This window comes from Pseudopipra pipra, chromosome 2, assembly GCF_036250125.1.
Source record: "Pseudopipra pipra isolate bDixPip1 chromosome 2, bDixPip1.hap1, whole genome shotgun sequence".
NCBI classification, from domain to species: Eukaryota; Metazoa; Chordata; class Aves; order Passeriformes; family Pipridae; genus Pseudopipra; species Pseudopipra pipra.
This window is the reverse complement of record NC_087550.1, coordinates 31,013,955-31,034,719: the sequence shown is the minus strand read 5'-3', so window position 1 is coordinate 31,034,719 and position 20,765 is coordinate 31,013,955. Positions and strand designations below refer to the sequence as shown.

Sequence of the window (20,765 nt, the reverse complement as noted above, 5' to 3'; positions counted from 1 at the left end):
AGCTGTTTAGTTAGCCAAGATTTTAATTTTCAAAGTGAAAGCAGGTATTGTAGTTGGGTGAAATGGCTGTGTCGGGCTCAGACGGAAGACTGTTTGTTTTCTTTGCTTGCAATTACTCTTTGTACATTGGCTTACTGATGCCTTTCACTGAACTACCTCCCCCTCTTCTTTACCTGGAGTTTCCTGGTGTTGCGCACATTCACTGGCCAAGCAGGGAGCATCTTCCTGTTTGCTGCTCTAATACTTCTTAGTGTGGGTGTGTTCATCTTGTTCGCAGCTTTTTAGGGTAAGGCTGGAAAAACTCCTTGTGGAACAGTTTGTGTGTGTGTCCAGTGGATGCTTGGAAATTGCTTTTCCCTGTGCACTTTCTGTGGATAAGTCAGAGAAGTGAAACTCATTTCTGCACAGAGAACAGAAGGTATGGTGGGAATTTAAATATGTGTGCGTACTGATTCTTTTTAACTCTGGATTGCCTGTCTTGTGTCGTGGGGAAGAATTTGTTCTCAGCTGTACTTAGTATAGCAAAGCTGGAGATTAAAACTGGAGGCTGATAAGACTTTTTTTTTTTTAGCCTTTTTGAGTCCCGTGGGGAGGAACCAACATCTTTAAATGGGATATAACTACCATTCTTTGATTTGGAAATGAAAGCCAAAAATAAAATTGAAGAGCAAAATGCTCTTGTATCATGACAGCAAGAATGCTTTTACTGGTTTTAGGAAATATTATGTGCTCTGGATGTTGCTCAGAGAAAAAGAATAAGGAGAAGTGAGGCTTTTAGTTCATACTTTTCTGTGCATCATGGGGATATTGGAAGAAATATGCGACAAGTTCAGTATAACTGCCACAAGTGAAAATGTATTTTTTGTTTATTGTGTTTATGACTGCCTTGCTTGCACTGAACTGAAAACTGATGCTGTCTCTTTTTGCCTGAGAGGTCAAAGAACTGCTTGATTATCCTTTTCCAGGTCTGTGGAGGGAGACTTTTTCTCTCAGCTTTGACTCCAATGCATAAATTTCACCTAGTTTACTAACTAGTGTTTTGTCTTTTTTTGAATGTGAGTGAGCTGCAGTGTGGCTTCTTTCCTTCTTTCTCCTTTTTGTGCACCTGTCTCACTTCCTCGGTGTGGGAAGTTTTGTAGTTTCCAAAGCTAGTTGTTATGGTCCAGTTCCCTTACATTTGTAAGAGGGTACAGAACCACCTAGAGCTAAAACAGACTTTTCTCTGTAGCAAAATACAGAAGTGATCCAGAGCTCCACCCTTAAAGTGATCTGGTTTTACAGTTCATCCTGTCAACAGCAGATAACAGAAGCAAATAGACTTGTAAAGGAACTGATCGGTCTGGGTGAGGAGGTACAAGACATAGACTGAAACCAGGCAACTAAAAATAAGTCATATTTCTTTAAAGCCTAGGCAGGCATTAGCCCTTTTATAGGTACAAGAATACCTCTTGTTGGCTTTTTACCTCTATGGGAAGGCAAAAGAATATTGTGTGCCAGGATTGTGTTGTGTGAAAGAGCCTTTTTCTATACCTGGCAAGGAGCTGAACTGTTTTTCTCAGCCTGATGTCTTGGCCTGTATAGGAATTGGGGAGAATGTAAGCATGTTCTGCTTGATGATGAGGGCTTGCTCTTATGGAGAAAATAGTCTAGTGTGTGACTCATGCACTTGTACAGCTCTGACCTGGGAGGAACTGCTTTGTGCCCCTGTTCCCAGAGGTGGGAATGGCTAGGTCCATTCCCTTTGGTGGCAGTGGAACTGGGGCTGTCAGCAGATGCTCACTGATGTGGCCTGTAAGTCACTGGGATCAGATCTTCCCTTCTGAACTTAAGGCACATGGTGTTCTTTAGCAATGAGTAGGTTAAAAGTACCTAATGCTGCTTGTGCTAACCAGGTTTTTACTCAAACTGAAGTTTGAGTTAGAAATTCTTGCACTTGGGTGCAGCTGTGCACAGCATGTGTAGACATGGATGTTATGGCTGTGAGGGGTAACACTCACTGCTGCCAGTGATGATGACTGCTCCTGGCTTTGTGCAGGAGAGGGAGCTTACTTTTGTCCCATCCCTCCTCAGGCACATCCTCAGAGCTGGGAGTGGGAGTCTGGGTCCTCCCACGATCTGTCTCTTTTGCAGCATGGCAGTGGGGTGTGTGTCACAGTTTCAGGGCCCTTCATGGGTTTCACTTGATGAAAACATGGATGCTCAGAGCTGAACAAGTCTCCTCAGGCTTCCATTATGATCAGCAGAGAGAAAAAGGGCCTTTTAGGATGTGCTTTATATCATCCTCCAGTGGGCGTTTTCAAAATAGGTCAGAGAGGTGCAGTCTAAAAATGCTGATTCCTCCTGTAGTCACCCTGGTCTCCTCTATCTCCCATGTGTTGTGTTATACATAGCAGCAGGTAGCTGAGAGGATTTTCAGCCGCTCCCCTCACTGAGGGGATGCAGGCAAGTACCATTGCTAACAGATCCACCAGAAAAAGCACTGTAGTAGCATAGCTTTCACCAATTCCCTTCATTTTAGCACTTGTTTGTTGGGATGGGGAAGAGGAAATAAACAACAAAAAAAGCTATCTGATTAGTGTATTTCTGGGGGAATTTGAGGAAAAAGTTGAAGTTCAGTTCTGGTTTGTGTACTAATATACATTTTCAGACTGGCAACCCAAGTGTTCCAGTTTCCACTTGTATACTATCAATCTTGTGCATATAGTCTGAGAAGCAGGTTAAACAATAACTTCCCTTCCATGGTTTCTTTCCTTCTTGCAATCTGTACTCTTTGGACCTGCTATATAGCTAGTTTGTTTTCCTCTTAAGCTGGTGTGACTGCCTTAAAGCCATTCTGTTTCCTCCTTCCTGCCGAGAATCAGTGAAGTAAAGTGATGGTGAATCCGGCATCCCTTTATCATCTTAGGGTTTAAAAAAAGGAGGAGGGAAAAAAGTTAATGGTGTAGAAAAATAGTCTTAATCTGGGAAAATCAGGAAAAATCGTCAGACTGCAGAAGTAGTAGCTAAATGTGCTTTCTGAAAAGAGGTAATTTCTACCAAAGTAGCTCTTTGTGATCTCAATTGCCATGTGAGAGACAGTGCATGTAATATATCGTGACTGCCTTAAAGTGTACGACATCTAGCTGCAAAAAGTTCCTTGATCTAGGTGGGGCTGTAGCTGTGGGACTACAAGGAGGTCAAGTGGCAAGTACATGCTGCAGGCAGGTGGGGCTTAAAGCCTTGTTTCATGCCTTTTCTTATTTCTTTTCCCATTAAGTTTGTCTACCTCTAACCTAAAAGGAAAATGGTGGAGCAAAATAAATGCTATTCATATTATGTGTGTTTTTGGGATGGAGGAGTCATACAGATTTACCTTAAGGCATTGTCTCCTGCTCTTAAGACCTTGATGCATGTAGTTACAGTGTGTCTGCCTGTGGATTACAGTTGATGCCACTGGATAACTTTACAGATGGCAGCAGAGAGAAGGAAAATCAAATACAAAAGGTTACGATACAGTTTGACAGACTGGCTTGCTAAGGTGTCACAGCACCACTTTGAGTTACTTTCTCTAAGCATCAGTAGGGCTTTGAACTATCAACTTACTTAATGACTGTAATGGCACACAAGTATTTTAGATGATGCTTCACTTAGAAGACAAAACCTTTTTCTCAGGGTTTATGTTGTATTCATGAAATAAGAGCTGAAGTGAGAAATATTTGTATTTGAACCAGGGACTTGTTTCAGGTGTTTTTTCTCCCCATTTACATATAGTGTAATGTGAAATACCTTATCACTTCTTTAGCATAAAGAAATTCCAAGATAGATTATTGTTTGTACCCACATAATCCCAAATGCACATTCTCTGCTGATCTGCTTGGCCACTTAACACAGGCTCTTCTGTAGAAAGAGTAGAGAAATTATTCCTTTTGTAAAACACTGATTTAATTTCCCCAGCTATCTGTAAGTGAACATTATGTGGTTTCACCAACAAGTTTTACTTAAAGGCTTTGTGCTGGGATGATTCTATGATTTGCCTTTAGTAGATATTTCAAGAATGTCTTATTTCAGCCATGCTTTGGAGAGGCTAGAAGTCACAGCTGAAGGTGGAATTCATGTGTCTCCAGAGTTCAAACTTGTTTGGGATGAAGGAAAAGCTGATTTCCTTCAGCAGCAGAAGCGGGGAATATTCCAACCCCCCTTTCCCAGTTCTGTATATACTACTGAAGCTGTTAGATTCATTCAGCTCAAGGCCCTGTGCTAAGCTCTGTGTAAGGTGCAGCATGTGTCTGAGGCTGTTACTGAGCTCTCTAACACCAGCATTGAGGTGGGGGGGGGGGAAAATGAGGCCAGGCTCATAATATATCCTTTGCTTTCTTGTTTGTTAAACTGGTCACCTGAGTCCGAACTAGATTTGTCAGGTAACAGCTGCAAAGACCAGGGAGTGCGAAGCACAAAGAGGGATTAGCAGCAAATGGACACATCAGGATTTGAAATGTAGTATTGATTAGCTCATTAAAATTAATAAAACACTCAATTATAAAAGTCCCATTACATTTTGCAGTTCTTCTGGAAATAAAACAATTTATGTGTTCTTATCCTTTCAGGAATACCTCACTCAAGACGAATTTTAATGTCATTTTCCTTCTCAAACCACAGAATGTGTTAACTCTTAATGGACTCTAGGTTCGTCGGTGTTTTATTTAGTAAAGCTTTGTTTTTAATAGGCTACTGTTTTTAAGACACTGGAAGATGTAGTCGTAGTATTATGTCCTAAAAGGTTGCTTGAAGAGAAAGTGATCCAAATAAGTGTGTAATTGGACTAATGTTGCTGTAGGTAGGGTCAAAAATCCAAAAGCAGATACTGGCATACTGGCCAATTTTTAGCAAATTGGTCAAGTCTGTTTCAAAACACAGCACACAGAGGGAAAACCCCTTGATTCAAGCTCAGGAACTGAAGGAAAAGTATATGAAAGGGAATGTTGTTCCTAAAAGGGAAAAGTGTCAATTTTTTCCTAATTCTTCAGAAATATGTATATGGCCTTTGTAATACATAAATGTGATTTTTCAGGCTACAGATCTAATTGCCTTGTGGAACTTTAAATGACTTGAAGCTAGATTTCCAATGTGGCTCCTATGCTTTACTAAGTATTGTGATTTTTTATTTTTAATAATATCTTTAATAAAGGCTTTGCTTGAGAAGGTTTGAGCCACTTGACTCATGGCAATTCTCACTGAAATGCGAAATTGCTCTAGGAGTATTCAGTTTCCATGCAAGAGAGAGGCTGGAGGAAGATAAAGTCGTAAAACAAAGATCCTGGAATGATTGTTAAGTGGAGGACACTTCTTATGGATGCGATCACTGCTATTTCTTTTTGCCACAGAAGTTTGATAGGATTTTCTTGACACACTGCCCAGGAGCGCTGAGTCTTCTCTTAACCACAAAATGCTAACCACAAGCTTATAATTCGTATTCCTGTTTTGCCCTGCCATTGTTCTCCTCCTCAGTCCTGCTTTGGAATAAGATGTGCATTCAACTTCAGTGTTGCTTCTCTGGCATTGTAATCACAGATCAGAGATGATAACAGAAAAGCTTTGGGAGCCGAACTCAAAGGAGAGGCCTAGAAATGAATGGTGGTAATGCCACAGAACCCTTCATCAAAACCCTTCTTCATAATCCCCTCTCTGATAATCAAAGTTGTTGGGAAGGTTCTTTGGTAAAATGTATACACGTTGTGGGTGTGTGTTAAGGTGTTTGATGCTTTCTGTTAAGCTCCAAGATTCTGGATATGTGAAAGCTATGCAAAAATATGTGTCATATAAAAGAGACTTCTCCCACTCCTATCTGTAGAGTGAAATGACAGATTTTGATCCAAATGTGCCTTGAAGACTTAAATAATGAGATTTAGGCATGCAGAGGCTTTCGTTTGAGTCTCCAGTTCCTAATTTTGGGTGAGGAAGTGAGGGTATCTACTACATCTTAACAATAAGTTACTACCATTATAACTTCATTTTCTAGAATTACTGAAATCTTCACTGAGTAGCCTTAAAGAAAGCCAGAAAAGTGGGGAAGAAGGAGAGGGAACTGCAGCACCACTGAGAAGTATTGTCTCACAGTTATGTTAATCTAGTACAAAAATCTATATTTTAATTTCTAACTCATCAAATTTCTTGTTGTTGCATCAGCCTATGTGTCTTGGTAATAAAGTCTCTGGGAAAAATTGCAGTCTCTTACATTTGTGTGTGCTATAAATTCTTCTATGCAATTTTGACTCCCTTGGTAACAGAGAATGAGTAAAAATGCTGTACCAAATTCACAAAAAGCAGCAGGAGTCTCCTCCACTACCTTAGGATGTGCCAAAAGACTCTGAAAAAGTGAAACTGGAAGTACTTTTCCAGGCCTGCTTTAATCTCTTAGTTATGTTCCTAAACCAGATTTTGAAGAGTATGAATAAAATTAAAGCGACACTTTATCTTGATGAAGTTGTAATCTCCAGACTAGTGTCTCTTTTGCCATTTCTGGGAGCCCTGACAACCAAACTGAACTTACCTTGGACTGTGTGTGGGGGAACTAACTTCTGTATTCTTCCTGTTTGTTTGGTTTCTTTTCTCTGTTTCCATTCCCCAGTTATATCTCTTAAAGCCTTGTTTGTTAGTTTGTTTGTTTTCCTTCTGCCTTTCTACAGAAACCTTGTTCATCGGCCTATCTTTACTTTCCCTGGCTGCTCCTAAGACTGATGAGAAACAGAGTACTCATACTTCTGTGATCCTGAAGATACTGGGCAAACACAGATGAATAGCAGGGAGGTAAAATATTTTGTCCTCCACCCCAGTAAGAAGTGTCTTCTTCAGGGCTTGGGAGGAGGATGAAGATTGAGTAGGGGAAGAAACCTTACATGCACTGCCTTCTTCTATCAAGCAGGTAGTTTTGGTAATGAGATATTTGGAAATATTTAAATGTGTAGATCTCCTTTAGAAAGACTGAGGAGGTGAGGGTAGAACTGGGAATGACGGAAGTGGGACTTCAGAAGAGAAAGCAAACAACTCCAGATTCCTTCAGGGCTCTGCTGCAAGCCAGAAAGTAGAACACAACAGTATATTTCCCTGTGTAGGCTGCCTTTAAATGGAGGCAGACGGTCACAGGCGGTGTTTGAATTCTAGGTTCAATAAAGGCACATCCTTCAGTTAGAGGAGGCAAAACAGTGTCACTTGTTAGAATTCAAAATCAGTCTCTAAATGCCTCAATGACTTGTCATCAAGTGACTCACCACGCTGTCATAGTAGGGCTTCTGGCTTTCACATCTAAGTTATATTTGCTGAAACAGTGTCCTGCCAGCTCATATTAACAGTCCTCCCTCCCAGTCTTGTCTCCAGTTTACTCATGGTGGAGAGGGGATTTGGGGGGGACGGGGCAGGAGATGGCTGCAAGGGTAGATCAGAAATCTCATTACCTTGTAGACTTCAGAGTGCCGGCTTTTTCATTTGTTTTGTGTATCTCTGAGACAAGTCCTTGAGTTGCAAAAGAAAAACATTCAGAAATGATGAGCTGGAAGAATTTGTAAGAATTTAGTCATTTACTGGGTTTGACCAAAAATGTCTTTTCTTGTGTGTCTTCTTTTAAAGTTATTTGTTACTTTGGAAAAATGTCAACGCTGAGATGATCTCAGCTTGATTTCCTTTATCTTCTGTACTTCATTAGGGGATCATCAGGATAATTTCTTTTCTTTCTTTAATTCACATTATCAATTTTATTCTAGATGACCTTTGTTTTTTTAAGAGCCAATCCTTTCTTACACTAGGTACATCCAATGGGAGCCTTTCTTGCCTTCTGATCCAGTATTTATTCATCCTGGGACCTAGTCCAAATGCCACCAACAATGTTTGTGTGGGCTTTTTTTTGTCTGTTTTAGAAACATTTCGTCACATGCTGACATGCGGCAGCATGAAATGGGTAAATGTGCAGTTCAGGATGTAACGGTCGTGGAGATGAAAGGAATCTTACTGGAGCAGCAGAATCTTACCTGGCTTATTGCATTTAACATCATACCTGCTGCTGTTATCGAGCTTTAAATTTAGTATTACAGTGGATACCTTGTGTCTCTGATGATGTTCAGTTGCTCTTTGAATCCCACCCTGTTATTTTGGCTCATATTGAGGAGCAGTGACTTCAATAAGATGATCTCATCCAATGTGTGGTGTAGTTGTGTTTGTTTTTGAAGGCTTGAGATTCTGTTCCATCTGCACTTCCTGTAGCTATAGGTAAATCATCTGAAGTCCGATAGGATGAGCATGTGTGATCTCTGTGGTCTGTCTTCCTCCTTTTTCATGAATTTATGTGCTTCCCTTCTGTAGTGGGGCTCTTGTGAGCCTTGTTATTCTTTTCAACGGGTGTGAATGAGGTGAGCAGTGAAAGGCTTCTCTATAAAGCATAACCTGTGCTAGTTTCAGCATAAAGACTCTTTGACCACTCTATGAGGGCTCTGATCCTAAATTCCTAATGAACTAACTACAAATTTGCGAGGAAAGAGTCTGTGGTTGACTTAGCATTCTTCTTGACTAACAGATGAGAAGCTTGTGTTTTGCTTTTTTTTCTCAAAACCAGCCCCCCCCCCAAACTATAAAGCAAGGATGTGGCTGTTGGCAGCTGTTTTCCTTTTGATGTGGTCAGCTCAAAATTAACATTAAAAGCATAATTCTGAACTTGCATTTTCTTGGAGACTGAATGCATGATGAAAGGACAGGAGGGATCTCTCTCCACCTGCTGGGAGTGTGCTCTTGGCTTGAGTCTTTTAGAAGCTGTGATTGGAGGATGAAGCTTGACACAGCTGAGCTCATCGTGGCACACAGCCATCCAAAGGCGAGGGTGCTTTTCCTTTTCAGCGCTTGGCTGTGAGCTGACCTGGCAGGAAACTTTGCAAAGCAGTATGAGTGAAGGTAGCTGTGGTGTAGTATTAAAGATCACGGAGGTACCTGTAGGTTTGAAAGCTGGAGGCAAGGGTTGTAAGACATATGGTGAGATCTAGTGGCTTCTCAGAATTGGCCCTCAAGTAAGTGCCTTTTTACTCTGTCATTGTGGTACTTGCTGTATACAGCTTTTTTTTTAAATTATTTTGTTCTTACATTCCTCTGTCCCCAAGTTCTCTGAACCTCTAGCACCTGCTCAGTCAGCTCCTGCTAGATATGCTCCTGTATATCTGAAAGTCCTTGGTACAGAATGGATTTTATAGAATCATAGAGCCATAGAATAGTTTAGGGACCTTAAAGATCATCTTGTTCCGACCCCCCTGCCATGGGCAGGGAACCTTCCATTAGACCAGCTTACTCAAAGCCTCATCCAGCCTGGCCTTGAACACTTGCAGGGGTGGGGAGTTCACAACCTCTCTGGGTAACCTGTTTCAGTTCCTTAGCACCCTCCTAGTAAAGAATTTCTTCCTAGTATCTAGTGCAAACCTACCCTCCTTCAGCTTAAGGCCTTTCCCCCTTGTCTTATCCCTGCATGGCTTGTGAAAAGTCCCTCTCCAGTCTTTCTGTAGGCTTCCTTTAGGTACTGAAAGGAACTCTAAGGTTTCCCCAGAGCCTTCTCTTCTCCAGGCTGAAGAGCTTCAATTCTCTTAGCCTGTCGATTTTGACTCCTCTCTAGCTGGTTCTCTGTCTTTAGTAAATGTATTTGGGAGAAGGAGCCTGACAAAAAATGACAACATATATGTCTCCCCGCTCCTGTTATTGTGTTACTCTGTATTCTTTGATTCTTTATAGAGGCATAGTGCTTGTAATCCCTGCCATGCTGTAGGGACTTCCATGCTTTGCCAAGTAGGTTCATTTGTTAGTGTAACAGAGCACTTTTGGGATTTTCCCATCACCAGCTGCATAATGTCTTGCGTTGTGTAACTGTTATATATATTTTTGAATCTTGAAAAGATGGTTCAGAATTGAAAGAATGTTTTCCCAGCAGGTTATAAGCTGGGCCCAAACTTCTTACTGGTGTCCAGCTGGAACTATAGTTTTGATCCAAGACAGAATTAAGTTGGTTCTGCTGCCAGTCGCACGAACTTTATTAAATAATCATCTCTTATACGAATGTTTAGTGGCTTTTTCATGGAGGTGCTGAGATTCCTTGTCACTTTCCACCTAAACACTGCCCATAAAGGCTTATAGTGAGCTGTGATGGAAACAAAGTATGCTTAGCTCTGTCATGTGGTTGTCAAGGGCAAACAGAGAAGCAGTAGGCACAGGGGGGAAAAGGTAAACACATTTCTTGTATAGCAAATGTCACTTTATTTCTGAATACCCTGAAATATATACAGAAAGACTTCGGCAACATCTGTGCCTCAGAATTCATAGCCAAGATAAAAACAAAACTTTCATCTGGCAGGAACTGTGCAGCAGGTATTTGGTAAGATCTGCTGGGCATGAAAGAACAAAAAAAAATTGTGGAGGTTTTTTTCTTCTTTTTTTCCGTTTTTTTTTTTTTTTTCTTCCTCTTCTTTTTTCTTTTTCCTCCTTCCTAACCAGGGGACATAACTCTTAGTAGCCTATGGATTTCAGTGGGAACATTCAGGGACTGTCTTAGCAGCACTTGAGAGCCTAACCTTGAGAACAAAAGTAGTGTTTCATGTGGTTACATACTGAAAGATGTGGGTAGGCATCTAGTGGGAATCCAGAAAGCGCGTGGGCGCTTGATTCCCTCGGAAACTGTTGGGATTTGGCACCTAAGCTGGTAAAGTATTTTTAAAAACTCTTAAATATCTTTCTGAAAATTGGGTCTGATGTTGCTAATCAGTGTGAGGGGTGGGGGGGATTTTTCTTCTGATGTAATGGTACCTTTGATCTTTGTTACTTTCTAGCAGATAAACAGGAGGAAATTAAAGGAAAGCAACACAAGTGACTTTGGGATTGGAGGGATTGACGTAAAAGGAAGATAAAAGCTATATACTGGTGTAGTTTTTATAAAATGAGGAGGAGGGCAGGACTGCTATGGGTTTCTGAAGGGTATAAATGCCAAAGAATGGAGAGTGTGGAAGAAGGAAACTGTTGGAATCTCCACCCTTGAAGTGCCTGTACAGGCAGGCAGCTTCACATACAGCCTCATCCAAAAGGAGCATTTTTATTCAATCTCATGAGTGTCACAGGGACGTGCTGGTGAGGGACAGAAAGACTTTGTGTGGCAGCAAGGAAGATACCTGCTTTAGTACTTCAGTCAGGGTAGAACATTAAGATCTGCAGTTTTTTGCAACTTGGACTGTGTGACATCTATCAATGTCATCATACTGAACAAAAGTTACTTTCCATTTGTGCCAACCTTTCTGGTCAGGAAGAGCCCAAACAGAAACTCTGCTTTAGGCCTTGATAGCTCCTGTCCCAGACTTGCATTGTTACTGCTTGAATCTCCATCCTTTGTTACAGCTGGCTGCCATGATGACACAGTTAAATCTCACTGATCTCTGGAGGTATCTGAAACCTTCACCAGGAAGAAAAAGCAGGGTGACAGCTGTGCCAGGGCACAGGCTGCTGTGAGTGGGACAGCAGGTAGGCACAACAGTCTGTCTTGGGACTGCTGTTCTGAGATTTTAGGACATCACTTTTTATAACCACTTATGTCCTCATAAATACTATATACATGGGGATATAATCCATTAAGATTAGGGTATCCTGGGGAGTGTTTGATGTCAAAGGTGTAAAAAAGTTACTTAGACTTGATAAGGCATTAGCAGAGAATATCAACTCTTAACTGCTGGAGGTATTGGGGACGTTCTCATGTCAAGTGTACTTTTTGTAGCCAATAGCTTGAGAAACTAATTTGAGATGATAAATACAAAAGGAAAAATTAGACCAAATAGATAAATGTTAATAAGTCACCAGAGCTGGATGGCATTCAACTGAGAGTCCTGAGGAGCTTGAATGTGAAACTGCAGAACTGCTGGCCAAGCTGTATAGTTTATCACTACAGATGGCTGCTGTGCCAGAGGACTGGGGAGCTGCCAATGTGATTCCCATCTATAAAAAAGGCTCTAGAGGGAATCCTGGGAACAGTATGCCAGAGTGTCATGCTACCAGGAATGGTGTGTAATAAGGATCTCTGAATCCACAGGTAAATGTTAACTGTTGGGAAAGAGTTAGTGTGGCTTCTGAAAATGAAAATCCTGCTGCCCAATCCCATGAAGTTCTGTGGGGTGTCAGTAAGAAAGGGTTCAATGGATGTAATATATTTGGATTTTCAGAAAACTTCTGTCAAGATCTTAAGATGCTAGAAGTTTGGAGGAAAGGCTGTTTTATGGTTTGAAAGCCACATGAATAACAGGAAGTAAAAAATTGGGGTTGATTTCACTTTTTAGTGTGGAGAGGGAAACATTACTGGAGCAGCAACTAAAAGAGCCACCATCCTCATCAGGAAAGGGATGAACAGTATAATTTTGCTTTGGTGCAAATGCTTGATGCACCCATATCTTGTGGATGATGTGCAGCTTTGGTCTCCACATCTCTTGCAAGGCACTGTGGCATTGCAGAAAGGCAGCTAAAAGGGTCAAAGAAATGGGCTGCCTTCCAAAAAGAAGCTAAAATTGTTGACTCTTCCTCATGGAAAGGAGGGGAGGAACACAGATTAGGTTTTTTTTACCTGAAGTCAGCAGGTAAAGCTGAGTATGAGACATCCATCAGCTCTCATACTATTACAACCAGGGATCCATCCATCAGCTCTCATGCTATTACAACTCTTGTTTAATAGATAGGCTTAGATAAGATAGGCTTAGATTTTAAAATAGATGAAAGACCATACTAGTGCTGTGAAGAATTGGTTATTGTAGCCTCTGAATAGGTGGAATTTGGTGACAGGCTTTCAAGTGCTCACCCATGCAGGGCAAATCCAGCTTGCACTTTGCAAGACTCTTGCCTTTGCAAGAGTCTCTGTGTGACCCTTCCTTTCCTCAGGGCTCTCTTCTGCAGCTTTTCATAGGAAGCAATTATCCAGGTGGCTGGCAAGTGTTCGACACTCCCTTGTGTACACAATGAGATTTTTTTTTTTAATTATAAGTGACTTATTCCTCATAGAAGTAATTTTTTTTAATGCTGCCTTCAGCAGGATGTGCATGTGAACTTTATTTTAATTAAGGGTGAGGAATCTTTTTTACATAACTATATCCTAGATTCTCATGAGAGAGTGAAAACAGCCCTGAGGGACTGATGAAGAGGCCAGCAAAATCAGTTGCCTCACCGATGGGAGGCCTGATTCTGATCTCTTTTAGGTTCTGTCTACATGTGGGACTTGTTCCAGGCTGGCTGACAGCCAGAGGAATTGAATCAATGCAAAGGCACTGCCTCCTTACAGCTTTGTTTTGGGCCACTAATTTGTGGTTCTGGGCAGATACAGGGGTGACTGTTGCAGCTCTGTCTGAGGTTGTTGTCCCTGTAGTGGGTATGGCCAACTGGGATGTGAATCTGCTTCCAAGCCCTTTCAGCCATGCCCTGATGCTGGCTCAGACGACTTCTGCCACTGTGCCTGGTACCAGGATATTATTTTGCAACACTCAATTCACCCATCTCCATGAAGTAGGGGAGCCTGTTGTAATGAAAATGTAGTCCCCACCAGCCAGATGAGTTGCTAATTTAATACTACTAATAATGTATTTATATACTATGTTTATTACTACTAATAATACATTAATACATTTAATACCAATGGAATTTGGTCAGGGTGGTTCTCTGAATCTTTGGGAAAGAAAACAAGTAGCACTGGAAGTCACAAATGAATGCATTTCAGTTGTAAATTATTTCAGTTGTAAAACCTGGAAGGGACAGGGAGCAGATGAGTAAAATGTTTCTGTGCCATTAGTGAGGGAAAATCCAGGGTGTGTGCATGGCCTTTGCTTGTTTATTTTTCTCTTAAGAAGAAAGAAGTGATAAAGGTGTTGAAATTCAATTGTTGCAGTACTGGAAGCGTGGCATACAAATAAAAGAAGATCTCTTTTACTGCGTGCAAAAAGAAATATGAAAAACAAACCACAAACTCTGTAAAGAGGCTAATGAAGTTTGTGAGTCAGACCTGGTATGTCGTTAGCATCCGCTGCTTGTTTGCCGTGACTGAGGAGACCATCCCTTTCAGAAAGTCTCACATACTGGAGATAGTTTTACTACCTGTTATCAGAACCTCTGTGGTGCTGAAGAAGCTGAACTGCTGACAGACAGCACAGTTGTGACCTTGGAGTGAACTGCTGAACCTGGTGGTGGCTAGCAATTATTTTTTCTGAAGCCAAAAGCCTAGAGAGGTTTGGCATGTCTGCCCTTCAGAGGGCAGATACCTTTCCTTTTTACTGTGTTAAGTCAGGCAAACACTGATGACACTCCATGAGGGCTATGTTGCTTTTGTTCTGTTTCTGCTTCTGCCCCGAGAGCTGTCTCTATAGAGTGTCTAGAAATTTGGCTGCTCTTATCAGAATAAGTAGTCATCTTAGGTGAATCAAAGGAGGGCTTTGATGCTTAACTCTTAATGTTTTATTGAAGTGGTAGTTCATGCCATCAATTTGAAAAGTGTTTAGGATGTAAAATTGATGGGAAGTAATTGGTGATGCAGGGGCTTTGCAGCCCCAGATGGGCATCTGCCATCAGTCTCCTATAAAGGGTGTAAACACTTTGTAGGAGCAGATCAGCAAGGAGGTGGGGCAAAGATAAGCCTGTTGGAATAGATGTCCTTCAGCTGTTCAGCAGAGCATTGTAAATGAGTGCACTTTAGACAGAAAGGAATCTGATGGTCGTGTCACAGCTTGGATGTGCTGTGCTTTGGGCTGATTTTGTAGCTTGGAGCATGTGCTTCAAGTGGAGGTCGACTTGCCAGATGCAGCCTGGATGAATCAGTTAGATTGAGGGCAGTGGGAAACAAGGTCAGTGTCAGTCACGTCAATCTGAAAGAATGTGCTGAAGGCTTTAAGCACCTCAGAGTGCAGAAACTATAGAGGAGTTTCTGATGGTGAAATGTTTTTTTAGAGAGTGAGGCCTGAACATTTCCATCATCTTAACAGGACAAGAGGAAGCGACCTCAAAAGGTGTGTCAGGGGAGGTTTAGATTAGATATTAGGAATTTTTTTTTCCATGGAGAGGGTTGTAAAGCATTGGAACCACTGCCTAGGGAAGTGGTGGAATCACCATCCCCAGGAGTGTTCAAAAAATTTGGATATGGCACTTGAGGACATGGTTTAATTGTGAATAATGCAGTGGTGCTGGGTTGATGGTTTGACTTGATGATCTTAAAGGCCTTTTCCAACCTTACTGATTCTGTGATTCTGTGAAATGGAAGTCCCATTCCTGGCATACATGGTCAGAACAAGAACACTAAGCTGTGCCAGGAGCAGTAATCCAGATCTCTGCTTCGTGCCACTGGTGCCTATAGGGAGTAGGGTAAAGTGTTGTAATCACTTGGTAGCTTGAACCAGGAACAAACCTGCAAGGCTTGTTCAGGTGGAAAGGAAAAAGATAGTGAGCAGTGACAACGTCCCTGATTGGGGAAGTTGCACAGGAGATGGATAAGGATGGCAGAGCGGTGCCAGTTCCTCCTGCTCTCTGAGCTCTTTCCATTCTGAGCGGGTACCAGCCCCAGCAGCTTCTGCCTGGCAGCCTGCCCCAGCAGCAGATCCCTGCTCTGTGCCTTGCTCTGGATTGCTTGCAAAATTAGCAGGGGGTTGAGGGTGGAAACAGAAAATGCAGAACCGCAGCAGAACAGAAGTCTGGAAACCCACAGGAGGTGTTTCTCCACTGCTGTAAACTTGTGTGACCTTTCTCAACTCCCTTCAAGTGTGTCCTCAGTTTATACAAGGGTATTGTGCACTTTCAGGTGTCCTGTGTTACCCAGCAGATGTTTTTCCTTCCCACAAATCAGTAATCTTTTATCACCGAGTAGTGTTTTATGGAGGAATGGTTTTCTGTGCACTGCTTAAAATTCAAAAAAAATCCTGAAATTTTGTGAGCCTCTAGTGGAGGCAGAGTTGGCCAAGGGGGTGGGGGAATGAGGAGTATTATCCTTTTCTGCAGAAACTTGTGCTCATTTTCCCTTCCAAAACAGTTTCAGGCTGTTTCTTTATACCAAGCCTTCGTTAATTCATCTTACAGTGAAACAGCAGATAGTTGGTTCTTTTTGAAAGCTGCACAGATTAGAAGATGCTTCAATATATAAGCCATAAACACTGAAATAAGAACATCCTAAGGAATAATATGAAGTGAGATACTTTCTGGGACTGCTACGCAGCTGCAAAGTGATGGGTGAAGTCAGATTTTGCCTACACAGATCTCCTAAGCCTCAGTTCTTTGAGTTTTACTTTGCTTGCTTTGGCTTCTGAGACAGCCAGTGTCTGGAGCTGAGGCACTCTGGTACTTTGCTTAGTGTCCCCAAAAGACCTGCAAACTTAGCCAAGGTTTTGGGCTTGAGAGGGATGAGCTGCGTAGCTTGAATTGCAACTGGGTGCCTCTAGTTCTGTGAGGCTGTAATGACTGCAACCTTTTGAAACCTTGTTCAAACTGTTTTTGTTGCACTCAGACAGGAATGTTATGTTCTTTGTTCTGCCTCCTAAAAGGCAAACCTTTTTGTGTAGGCCACTTGGCGGCTTTTATAGTTTGATATATATGGGTCAGGGGAGGAAGCAGACAGACTGGTGGATGTTTTCAGGCTGCTGAAAAGGTCCTTTTCAGTACATGAAGTGAGTTTTAAGATCCCGGCTGAATTTTTGCAAATAACCTCTGTCTTGTTTAAGAACAGAAATAAGCCCCCAAATTTGAATTCCTTCCAACTTCCGTGCACACAAGTAAGCAGGCTGACTCTTCTCTGAGACGGACCTGTATGGTAAAGGGTTACACGTTTAATTCTGAACCTCTCCTTCTCCTGAAAGGAAGCATGCAATATCTCAGCTACCATTACTGAAATTTCATTGTTTTTCAAGCAGAGTAAAAGTGTGCATTCAGTAGTTAAAATGAAGGTAAAGGTTTGCCATGGCTAGGCTTCGCGAAGGAAGATTTGGGAGGTTTGCATTGCCTCTTGAAACCATTGAAGGGGTCTTCCTGGTGCCTGTACACCTTTAGGTACGTGTCTTCACAGAATCATAGAGTGATTGGGATTGGAAGGGAACTCCAGAGGTCATCTGACCCAACCCACTGTGCTCAAGCAAAGCTCCCCATTGCCAGATGCTCAGGACAGTGCTCAGACAGCTTTTGAGTATCTCCAAAGATGATGACTCCACCAACTTTCTGGGTAACCTGTGCCAGTGCTTGGTTACCCTCACAGTAAAAAAGTGTTTCCTGATGTTCAGAGGGACGGTCCCGTGTTTCAATTCATGCCCATGGCCTCTGGTCCTATCACTAGGCACCACTGACAAGAACCTGAAAGTATTTATGTACACTGATGAGATCCTCCTGAGCCTTCTCTCAGCTTAACAGTTCCAGCTCTGTCAACCTTTCATCATAGAAAAGATGCTCCAGTCCCCTCAGCGTCTTCACGGTCCTTTGCTGGACTATCTCTGGTCCTTCTTTTTTAACTTCTTTTCCTCTCTCCATTGCCTGCTGACTTCAGCCCTCAATTAGTGCAAGAGGCTGTACACTTGCATGACAAGCCTATTGTGGGCTTTGCTTTCAACCTAAAGCCTACAGGTAATGTGGCTTTAAAGCCAAGACACCTCTTTTGCAAAGGTTCTCCTGCTGTATGATGCTTCTTCTGAGGTGGTGGTGTCATACACGTACACAATTTGGTGTGTGTCTCCTGTGCAGTGCATTTTCTGTTTATGCCTGGCTGAGGAAGGGAGTCTGCCACAAGGACTGACTGTGCAGCTTCAGCTCTAACTGCCTTAAGTCACACTATTTACTTTGGAAATTACAGTTTCAATTGCTGCTGATAACCCAGCTGATTGTTATGTTATACATTTAGCACTGTTTTTTTAGTTCTTTCCTTAATTACTTATGTAAATAGTTTTAGAAGACTTAGCATTAATTTTGGAGAAGCTGGCATATCAAAGGCTGTGAGGCTAGCAGCAGGTGCTGTAAGTAATCACTCTTCTAAATTAAGCAACGCTTTCCGAGACAGTAGGTTAATTTCTGGGTAAGTAGCCTGCATACAGATTCTTGGAATCAGCTGGATTGTGACCCAGCAAGTGACTCAAGGCTTTGTATAGGTTTAACTACATGAAATATCTCACTGAAGCCCCTAATTTTTAGAGGAAACTGGGGCTGTGCTTGAACATCTGTTGAAATCATGCTATCGCATTGAAATCTCTGTCACCTGGGTCTGTGCTTGTCTTTGTAGCTCAGTCTTTGCTACCATTGAGGGTGTATTTGGAGCGTGGGCAGTATCGTGGTTTAATCATGTCAAGCTGCCTGGAGCTCAGGGTATGTATCATAGAATCATAGAGTGGTTTGTGTTGGAAAGACCTTAAAGATCATCTCGTTCCAACCCCCCTGCTGTGGGCAGGGACACCTTCCACTAGAGCAGATTGCTCAAAGCCCCATCCTACCTTTAATAGTGCCAGGGATGGGGCATCCAAAGTCTCTTTGAGCAACCTGTTCCAGTGTGTCACCACATTCACAGTAAAAAATTTCTTCCTGGTACCAAATCTAAACCTGCCCTCTTTCAGTTTGAAGCAATTCCCTCTTGTCCTATCACTACATGCCCTTGTAAACAGTTCCTCTCCAGACTGCTCTTAGGCACCATTCAGGTCCTGAAAGGCCACAGTGTATGTGAGTGGCTCATGTTTATGCCAAGGTCTGAGCTGCTGTGGGCTTCTCTAACTAGTACAAGAGCAAGCAAAGTAGCCTTAAGAGCTACTCAATGGCTTGAGTGCCATTTCTTTCTCCACCTTTGTGTGCGTGAGTGGATTTCTGCAAAAATATTTCCTCTGATATCGCTAATGGAGTTCTCTTGGGATCTGTGAGCAGAAACTGTTGGCCTGTGGGACACATTCTGCTCAAGTGATGCCTGTTGCTTTTGCATTGTCACAGCTCTGGCCAGCAGTGTTCTTGCCCAAGGCTTGGAGGTCACCTGCAGAAGTGTGACCCGCTCTTCAGAAACTGCTCCAAGCCCATGAGGCTGATGAGGTCAGTGGCGTATGTGACTTGAAAACTTGAATTATTTTTATAGACTCTGCAGGGCTCTGAGAAAATTAATCTTAATTTCTGTCACTACATAGAGCATGACTTTGGAGCACTTCATCTCACTTGTAGAATAGAAAGGTTCTTACAGACTTGAGCTGTCTTTAAAACCTGTCTTCCCGTGTGAGGATCATGCCAAAAAGTAAGGGGAAAGGGGAAATTTCTACTTACAGGAAATCCCATGCAAAGCGGAATAGAGCAGAAATAATGCCCTTCTCCAAGGATTCAAGAAGGGAGAGAACTTCAGAGAGCTAGAGACAAAATGGGTTTTTGGCAACTCCAGGGGACTGTAGTCTGGGACTTGCAGAGCCTGTGGATGTTCAACCTAGTTATCAAGCTGGTGCTTGGAATCCTATACCTGCTAAATAAATCTCAGGCCATTTTTCACACTCTTTACTTGATTTTTTTGCTATGGTCAATCATCTTCAGACCAAAACACTCTTAGGCTTGAAGCTCAATGTTGTGATACAGCCTTTTCATATTAAAAAAATTAATAATCCAAATGACAGGCTTCTGAAGGTTGAGCTCAGTTCTTAATTGGTTAAGAGCTCTGTAATCTCTTTAATTAAATCTCTTATCTTCTCACTTTCTAGATTAAAACTTTACTCATTTGTTACCTCTGCAGTCTTTAAGAGGCACAGTTCACATGTGCAGAGTCTAATAAACAATATTTTGCTATCTGCTCTATGATAGAAAAAAGATGTATAAGCAACTTAGTTTTTTGATAGCTTAGCTTTACTCTGAAACCTGAATTCTCATGTAGCTCTGTGAGAAAATAGTCCTCTTTAAGGGACATTGCAATTCTATGGGAATTGGGACAAAAATATCTTTAAAAAAAATGGTGAAGAGGAAATCATAGACACTGACTCCTCACTCTGGATTTTCTGGTAGTCAATGCCTTGGGGGTTCAACAGGTGATCTGAATGCGTATTGATGCACTCAGAATCCTCTCAGTGTATTCTCTGGGATGCTGTGAGATGACTGCAAGGCTTGGAAATGGAGAGAGGAACATGGGGCAAGAGCTGGGTGGGCAGAGAGTTGGTGACGGAAACATAGAAACATGGTAACCTTGGGCAGCCTTTTCAGAAGGGATCAGAATTTGAACTCTTTTAAATACTGTGGGGTAGGAGGCAGGGAAATCTTGTTGGTAGATGATTTAGCTCTGTATGGGCTGAAAGATTGAAAGCATCAGGTAGTGCAGTGACTAGATACTCAACAAATGTCTGGAAGGCCAGCTTTCTGAATGGACTTCTGAAGAGAAGGCAGAGGACCAAACATTCTCTGCTCCGGATTTGTAGGTTTTGGGAAGTGTAGATAATGTAAGAATACTGCTTTTCATCTTTCTCACTGACTGCCTTAAACTCAGTGTGTCCAAATATTTTTTCCAGGCTGCATGAAAAATTTGTAATGCTTTCTGTTATCAAAAGCAGAACTTGAAGGAATCCTGTCCCTTACTAAAGATATGAACACTGTTAGGGAACTTGGACATATTAATAAAACCAAAATAATACTCTACCAATCTGCCCTGTGAAATTAAACATGTCAAGCAAATTGCTGAAACATTAGACTGAAACTTGGCAATTATGTTTGTGTGGCAATTTGATTCTGTTCTCCTAAAATACCTCTGGATAACATCCAACTGTAGCTCTGCTCTGATCCCAAGACTACCCTGCGGATGC

General features: G+C 42.0%; 1 protein-coding gene across 7 annotated transcripts in view; it reads left to right on the top strand.

Moving 5' to 3' along the window:
• Positions 1 to 20,765, top strand: part of PAK1 (p21 (RAC1) activated kinase 1) — an 89,202-nt gene that overhangs the window by 15,287 nt on the left and 53,150 nt on the right. Inside the window, exon 1 of one of the 7 annotated variants that reach the window (XM_064644856.1) lies at positions 335 to 418. The exons of the other annotated variants lie outside the window; for them this stretch is intronic. The gene's annotated coding sequence lies outside the window, so the exon portion shown is untranslated. Of the gene's footprint in view, positions 1 to 334; positions 419 to 20,765 lie in introns of those variants that run through there. 7 annotated transcript variants of the gene reach the window in all.